We start from the raw sequence: 8,000 nt of genomic DNA on the forward strand, positions 1-8,000 counted from the left end.
CAATTCTGCCGCCGGATTCGGATTCAGCGCGAAAAATTACGTAAGAAAACATAGTTAAATCCCTATCAACAAAACCATGCAGGCCTGTGTTATTTTGACTTACTCAATGGCAGTACCAGCGATATTTTTATATTTGGCAGTAACCATTGTAATCGAATCATGACGTATATCCAGAGTTTTTTTTTCTGTTAACTACAGTCTCATCGTTTGATACTTATGTTAGTGATGGCGTAAATCCAGGATCTACCGTATGTCGACTAGATATAATTGAAATCAGGACCTAAACAGCTTTGATCTACTTTTATGTCATTGTACTTGTATAATCTGTTATCTTTTAGTCAACCGCTTTTATATACATTTTAGTTTATAACTTTGAAAATGACACGAATGATGTCGAGAAACGTTAGTTTTATGTAGACATATTTTTATCTTGTTTTTACTTTTATGTTTGTCAACTGTATCACATATATATTAAAATTTATTTGTTTTGGCTCATAGCTATTGTTATTTTAATTTCTTTTGTTTAAATCTTTTGAGCCATTCTTTATTATCTAATTTTAAGATTGTATTGAATATTTTTACGATTTTTAAAACAAATTGTAGAATCTGAAACACTTTTTATATTTTTATGAGTTATTTTAGCAATTATGAATTATTAAAAATTTTTTTATTTTTAAAGCAATAATAAACTTTTTAAATAATTGTAACATTGCTTACATAATTTTGATATTTGTTAAATCTTTTTAATATTCGTTAAACAATATTAACGTTTTATAAATAATTTTTTTGTTTTTAAATAATTTGCGGATGTTTTAAACAATTTTCAAATTTTTAAAACAAATGAATGCATTTTAAATAAATTTTAACTAACTAGGTAAATTAAATGCAAAGAGTAATGAGAAACATTCTTTGATATGATGCAAGTATCTGAACCGCCTTGTGCCAGTCTCGGTTGTGCCGATTCTGGCCGCGCGAATTCCACGCGCGCCCATTCGTTAATTTCACTATCTTACCATTCAAATTCTCTACTCATCGGATGGTAGAGAGCTTTTCGTTTTAGAATTTCATGGAGAATACGTTGGTAACTGGCAGTACGCGAATTCTGAGACACCCTGTATAACATGATTTAAAGATATATATGTATATATAGGGTGTTTGAAAATTACCGGGTAATCGATCACGAGCAGGTAGAACCGACCGAATTGAATCGAAAATTCTTATACCATTTTGTAGGTTGCGCAATAGTTAACGAGATATTAACGTTTAAAGATAGTCGAATAAGCGCGTCCGGCCGACCTACTGCTGTTGAATATACAACCTACCGTCCCCACCGATCGCACGGCGCGTGGACCGCTGGGAGTGGGGACTGTCACTAAACTAAACGTCTTCAAACGACTCGAACGGCACGCCTAGACGCGCTTATTCGGCTATCTTTAAACGTCAATATCTCGTTAACTATTGCGCAACTTACAAAATGGTATAAGAATTTTCCATTCAATTCGGTCCGTTCTACCTGCTCGTGATCGATTACCCGGTAATTTTCAAACACCCTGTATATATACAGCGAGACTTTTCCAATCCCTCACAGGAAGGTAGATGGGATTGAAATAAACATAAAAGTCCTTTATCGTTTAGCGATATCCGTAATAATAATCGAGATATTAAAGTTTACAATTGTACTAATGAGAGCGCGATAGAAAGAATAGAAACGGTTCCGGCCGCTCGAGGTATAGCCCGGCCCAGTTTGTCAAATGTCAAACGATGGATGCGCCGGCAGGAGAGGCAAGAGGGGAAGCGCGCCGTTGCTTAGCGCTCGGCCACAGTATATACATTAGCGCAACTCTCCTGATTTTATGTTGGTCAAAATGGAGTGCGCATGCGCGAAATAAGTAAGTTGCCCCGTCTCATTTCCTTTTTTATTGCTCTCTCTCTCTCTCTCTCTCTCTCTCTCTCTCTCTCTCTCTCTAAATGAGCGTTCAATGTTCCACTTAAACATTTGTCTTTCAAGCATACATGGTTCAGAATAGAAATTTAGAGGGAAGTATTACGTGTATTGTCCATTTGGTGAAATGTTGTGTGAGAAACCTCGAGAGACTGGTTTCATTTTTATGAAAAAGTAAACAAAAGTAACATAGAAAACCGAGCAAGAAAGATTTCTTTTTATTTATTGTATTTGGATCTTATTTTTTGAACATATATGTATATAAATTTCTTTTATATCAGCTTTCTCATAATATTTTCATAGCATATATAATTACATAATATTTCTTCATATAAATATACATTTTTAAGTTTATTTAATGTTTTTCCTAATTTTTCTATATTTTTTCTTTATTTTTCAATGTATTTACAATTTATTTTTATTAATTTTCTTAAAGTTTAAATTATTTCATTGAAATAGTAAGTTTATTCGCGTCGCATACTCTAATATGCTCCAATATGCTCCTACAATAGCTCTTACTCACCTTAATGCATTCGTTGAGATGCGATGCGAATAAATCTAGTGATGTTTTGCAAGGAATTTTAACAGAGCGAAAAAAGAAAGAAGTTTAGGAGGCAACCGTGGCAACGCTAGGTAACTTACTTATTTCACGCATGCGCACTCCATTTTGACCAACACTAACATCAAAGGTTGCGCTACTGTATATACTATGGTAAAGTCACTAGATTTATAAAGTACCGCAATCCATAAGACCAATGTATAAGGATTTGGAGCCAAAATGGCGTCGAAAAGTGTAAATAGTACTCATTTTCATAACGTATCTAGTATCTACACATTAAGTGTAATGTATTTAATCTGTCTGTTGTGTAAACACATTCATACTCATATACATGTTTTGAATGAACCGCATGTTGGAGCCAAAATGGCGGAATGATTGCGGTACTTTATAAATCTAGTGACTTTATACTATGGCATCGCCGCTCACACGTTTCATCGCACCGCATCAAAGGACTCGCGCGATGGCCGCTGCGCACATTCGCGATTACATTACATATGTAATAATAACACTGCAAAAATAGGATAAATACAAACCATAATAAACTTCGATGAATAAAAATGTCGAAAGAGAGAAAGCGATGAAACCTATGGAAATCTACAGAAAATCTAATTAATTTCTATTGTAATCTGTCGCTTCTCTAAATCAAAAGGAAAAAATTTTAAGAAAAAAGTATCCGAAAGAAATAATATCATGAAACAATATCATTAGAAATAATATCATTAAAAAGATAATATCATTTATTGATATTTTATCGTATTCCGATGAAATCATACTCTCCTAACAGGAAACGATAGAGAATGGTGGAGAATGATATTATTTCTTTCGGATACTTTTTTCTTAAAAATTTTCCTTTCAATTTAGAGAAACGACAGATTACGATAGAAATTAATTAGATTTTCCGTAGATTTCCATAGGTTTCATTGCTTTCTCTCTTTCGACATTTTTATTCATCGAAGTTTATTATGGTTTGTATTTGTCCTATTTTGGTGCGATACAGTGAGACGTGTGAGCGGCGATGCCGAGCGCTAAGCAACAGCGCGCTTCCCCCCTTGCCTCGCCTGCCGGCGCATCCATCGTTTGACAACATTCGATAAACTGGGCCGGGCTATACCCGGAGCCGTTTCTATTTTTTCCATAGGCGTGCTCTCATTAGTACAATTGCAAACTTTAATATCTCGATTATTATTACTATCGATAAACGGTAATCGATAAACGGTAATCGATAAACGGATGTCGCTAAACGGTAAAGGACTTTTATGTTTATTTCGATCCCATCTACCTTCCTGTGGGGGATTGGAAAAGTCTCGCTGGACACCCTGTATATACACATACCTACAATAAATGAGAATAAATTGAAATGAATAGAAATTCATTTCGATATTTTCGAATTTGCGCTTCTGATTTTTCAAATCCATTTGAATCCATGAATACATCTGAATTCAATACGGTGAATAGTTATACAGGGTGTCCTAAAAAGGTCGGGACACCTAAATATCTCGGGAATATAAGTTTTATAGAAAAGTGTTTCAGACAAAAGTTATATGGTTTAAAAATATCTATTTACTGATCCTATCAGTTTGACCTTGGGTTGCGTAGCCAAGGTCAGGTCAAGGTTACATTGATTTTCTTAAATGGAACACCCTATTTTTGATTCAAGAATCTAATAGCTGATGTCGAGAGCTTTCCAAAACGCTATAATGAAATATTTTTTTATGAAGTACTTTTCAAGTTATAATGCTTCAAAGTTACAATATCGCCGGCATTAGCATTACCCAAAATATTTAATTTTGGAGACTGGCCAGTCAAGGCGAGATCGGTCGGTGATCCGTGAATCTTGATCTTCAGTTAACGCACAAACAAAAACATAACGTAGCAAAATCGTCAGGGTCTCCACACAAAAACATCCGTAACACGTTACGTTTAGTTTTCCAATGCATACTGCATTTTCTATACTATCCAAACTTCAGACATGACGAATTGACAATTCATATCGATCACTGTTTAAGTTCAAATTGTTCGAACTGTCTGAACTATTCGAATCAAATGTTCATTTGTTGGAACTTCGAACTGTTCGAATAGATCGAATATTCAATGTGTTCGAATTTTTCTGAGCGATCTGTGTGTGATTCAGCCGGATAAATTTTTCCAAAATTAATTGATTTAAAAAATTTTTCATATCGTTTGAAATATTTTCCCTTACCAGATTCAGTATTCGTTTTTATTATTTTTCACCTACGATGGCTTATCTTTCAGAACGAGAGAGAATATCTCTTCTCATGATGCGAGGATGAGATGATCGTCAAAGATCGTACAATGAAGTTAGGCAGATTTTTAACGAAACTTTTCGCGATGAAAATGCAGCCATTTCGAGATCCACCGTGGAGCAAACGGTCAGGCGTTTCAATGAAACTGTAGCGTAAAGAATCGCTAAATTCCAAGACGACCAATATCGGCGATTGGTGAAGAAAAACAGCTGGATGTTGCACAGTCATTTGTCGAAAATGTCCACCTTAGTATTCGCAAAGCAAATCAGCAACATGATATTAGTCGCATGTCTGTGCAAAGAATTTTGAAGAAAATCAAGTTCCACCCGTATAAAATTCATCTGATACAAAAATTGAGCGAAGATGATTTTGATCGTATTTTGCGACGTCATGATGAGAAAAACTGATGATGACCCCAATTTTGTTTTCAATGTAGTTTTCTCAGATGAAGCTACTTTTGTATTGAATGGTCTTGTCAATAGACATAACTGCAAATTCTGGTCTGACAATAATCCTCACTGGATGCTGGAAGATCACACGCAATACTCTCAAAAGTTGAACGTCCGGGCAGGTATGTTGAATAATACATTGATCACCATTTTTCATTGATGGAAATTTGAACTCTGCAAAGTATGAAGATATGCTGAGGAATGAAATAGTTCCAGCAATCAGACGGATTGTGGGAGATAAGTTTGCTCATACATGGTTTCAGCAAAATGGAATCGCATTATGGTAGAGGTGTACGAAACTTCTTAGACACGGAATTTTTCAACCGATGGATTGGAAGGAGAGGACAGATAGAGTGGCCACCACGTTCACCTGATTTATCACCGCTTGATTACTTCTTGTGGGGCTACCTGAAAGGCAAAGTGTATGCAACAAAACCAAGAAATTTAGAGGAACTTCGTCAAAGGATTATTGAAGAAGCTGCACTCATTACTTCAGAAATCCTCAGAAATGCCATATGCAGTTTTTATGATCGAATAGCTCATTGTCAAACAGTAAATGGTGCATAATTCGAGCATTTAATATAATTACCTTGACTGGCCGCACCACCGACCGATCTCGCTTTGACTGGCTGGATCATGTCTAAAACTTGCCTTGACTGGCTGGTTCATGCTCATATCTTGCCTTGACTGGCTGGTTCATGTCTAAATCTTGCCTTGACTGGCTGGTTCATGCTCATATCTTGTCTTGACTGGCCGAATCACAAACCGATCTTACCTTCATTGGCTGCATTATTCTCCAATCTTTCTCCGAGCACAAAAGATATGTCAGTCCGCCTGGGTAACCTCCGCATGGTATTACATATCTTGGATAATGTTAGTGCTGGCGATACTGTAACTTTGAAGCATTATAACTTGAAAAGTACTTCATGAAAAAATATTTCATTATAGCGTTTTGGAAAGCTCTCGACATCAGCTATTAGATTCTTGAATCAAAAATAGGGTGTTCCATTTAAGAAAATCAATGTAACCTTGACCTGACCTTGGCTACGCAACCCAAGGTCAAACTGATAAGATCAATAAATAGATATTTTTAAACCATATAACTTTTATCTGAAACATTTTTTTGTAAAACTTATATTTCCCGAGATATTTAAGTGTCTCGACCTTTTTGGGACACCCTGTATATATATTTCATATTTCACACACACACACAATTCATGAATACATTCATATTTAACATGATGAATAGCGCATTTCGTATTTTAATTCATTTCAATAAAAAAATAATATAATACGAACAGGAATCACATTAAAATTCAATATGATGAATAACACATTTCGTATTTGTATCCATTTGAGTCCAAAAATACTTATGTTGTATATAAGTTAGCTATAAACACATCCTAGTTCAAAATTATAAATAAGAAGTCTCGTTTGAATGCACTTCAATAAAAAAAAAATTTCAACATAGTTTGTAAGTTGTGAATACATCATAGTTTAAAATTATGCAAATACACACTTTTACTCAAATAAAAAAAGTTATAACGGAAATATGTAAGTCCTGAATTTAAATCCGAGTACAATATTTAATAAGAATATTCCTATTTCAATCGAATATAAAAATACCGTTATATTCATAAAGAAAGAATTATAAATATTATTGTAAAATCAAAAGAATATTTACAGAAAGTTTATTTCCAAGTTGTTTTATTTTCTGTCCATTTCATGAATAGAAATGAATTTATGCCTTCAAATTATTTCAATTCATTTCATCAATCCAGCTCCGGGCTCTAAACCACGAACATAAATTAAAATAAATTGCAATTTTTGATTAATTTTAATTCATTCTCGTTTTTATTGGGTATATACACTGAGTGTCCCGACCTTTTTTACTAATCACTTTTGTGTAGATAGAGCGGACTAAACTGAGTCGAAAAGTCCTCTGCCATTTTGCAATATTCGCAATAGTTAACAAGATATTAATTACCAAAGATTGCAAAATATTGATCTTGAATAATTTTTTACTCAAATACTTTCAACTTTACAGAAAAACTGCAAGAGATAAAAATCATTTATTTTCTTCTCATAAAGTTCTGAAAATTTTTTCAGAATTTTTTATCAACTTTTTAGTACTGGACTTTCTTATTTTTATCAACGTGATAAAATACGGTATTAAAAAATTCTGATAAAATTCTGAAAAAATTCTCAGAACTTTATGAGAAAAAAATAAATTAATTTTGTCTCTTGCAGTTTTTCTGCAAAGTTGATAGTATTTGAGTAAAAAATTATTCAAGATCAATATTTTGCAATTTTTAGTAATTAATATCTTGTTACCTATATTGCGAAAATTGCAAAATGATAGAGAACTTTTCGATTCAGTTTAGTCCGCTCTAGTGTTGTCATTGGATAGATCTAACATTTATTAGCATAAATGTTGAAGTTCATGATAGTCTGATGCGTAGTTTTTGTGTAGCGTCATTTGTTGATAAACAACTCCGAGTAATCTTTGAAAGATGGAAAAACGCTCACCATTATCGGTACTCGTGCGGCACATTTTAAATTCCGAAATCCACTTTTTTACTGTTGAATACGATTGTGTAAACCCTCTATAGTATTTATCAAGCTTTTCCTTGGTATCTTTTGGAGTTTTTCCACGAAACTCGCGTTTTTCCATCTTTCAAAAATTACTCGGAATTGTTTATCAACAAATGACGCTACACAAAAACTACGCATCAGACTATCATGAACTTCAACATTTATGCTAATAAAGGTTAGATCTATCCAAT

At 33.9% G+C, this 8,000-nt stretch overlaps 1 protein-coding gene across 4 annotated transcripts in view; it reads left to right on the forward strand.

Moving 5' to 3' along the window:
- Sec3 (exocyst complex component Sec3) overlaps positions 1 to 8,000 on the forward strand; it is an 82,577-nt gene that overhangs the window by 33,932 nt on the left and 40,645 nt on the right. The window lies entirely within an intron of this gene.

This window comes from Trachymyrmex cornetzi, unplaced genomic scaffold (genome assembly GCF_001594075.2).
Source record: "Trachymyrmex cornetzi isolate Tcor2-1 unplaced genomic scaffold, Tcor1.1 scaffold693, whole genome shotgun sequence".
NCBI lineage: Eukaryota > Metazoa > Arthropoda > Insecta > Hymenoptera > Formicidae > Trachymyrmex > Trachymyrmex cornetzi.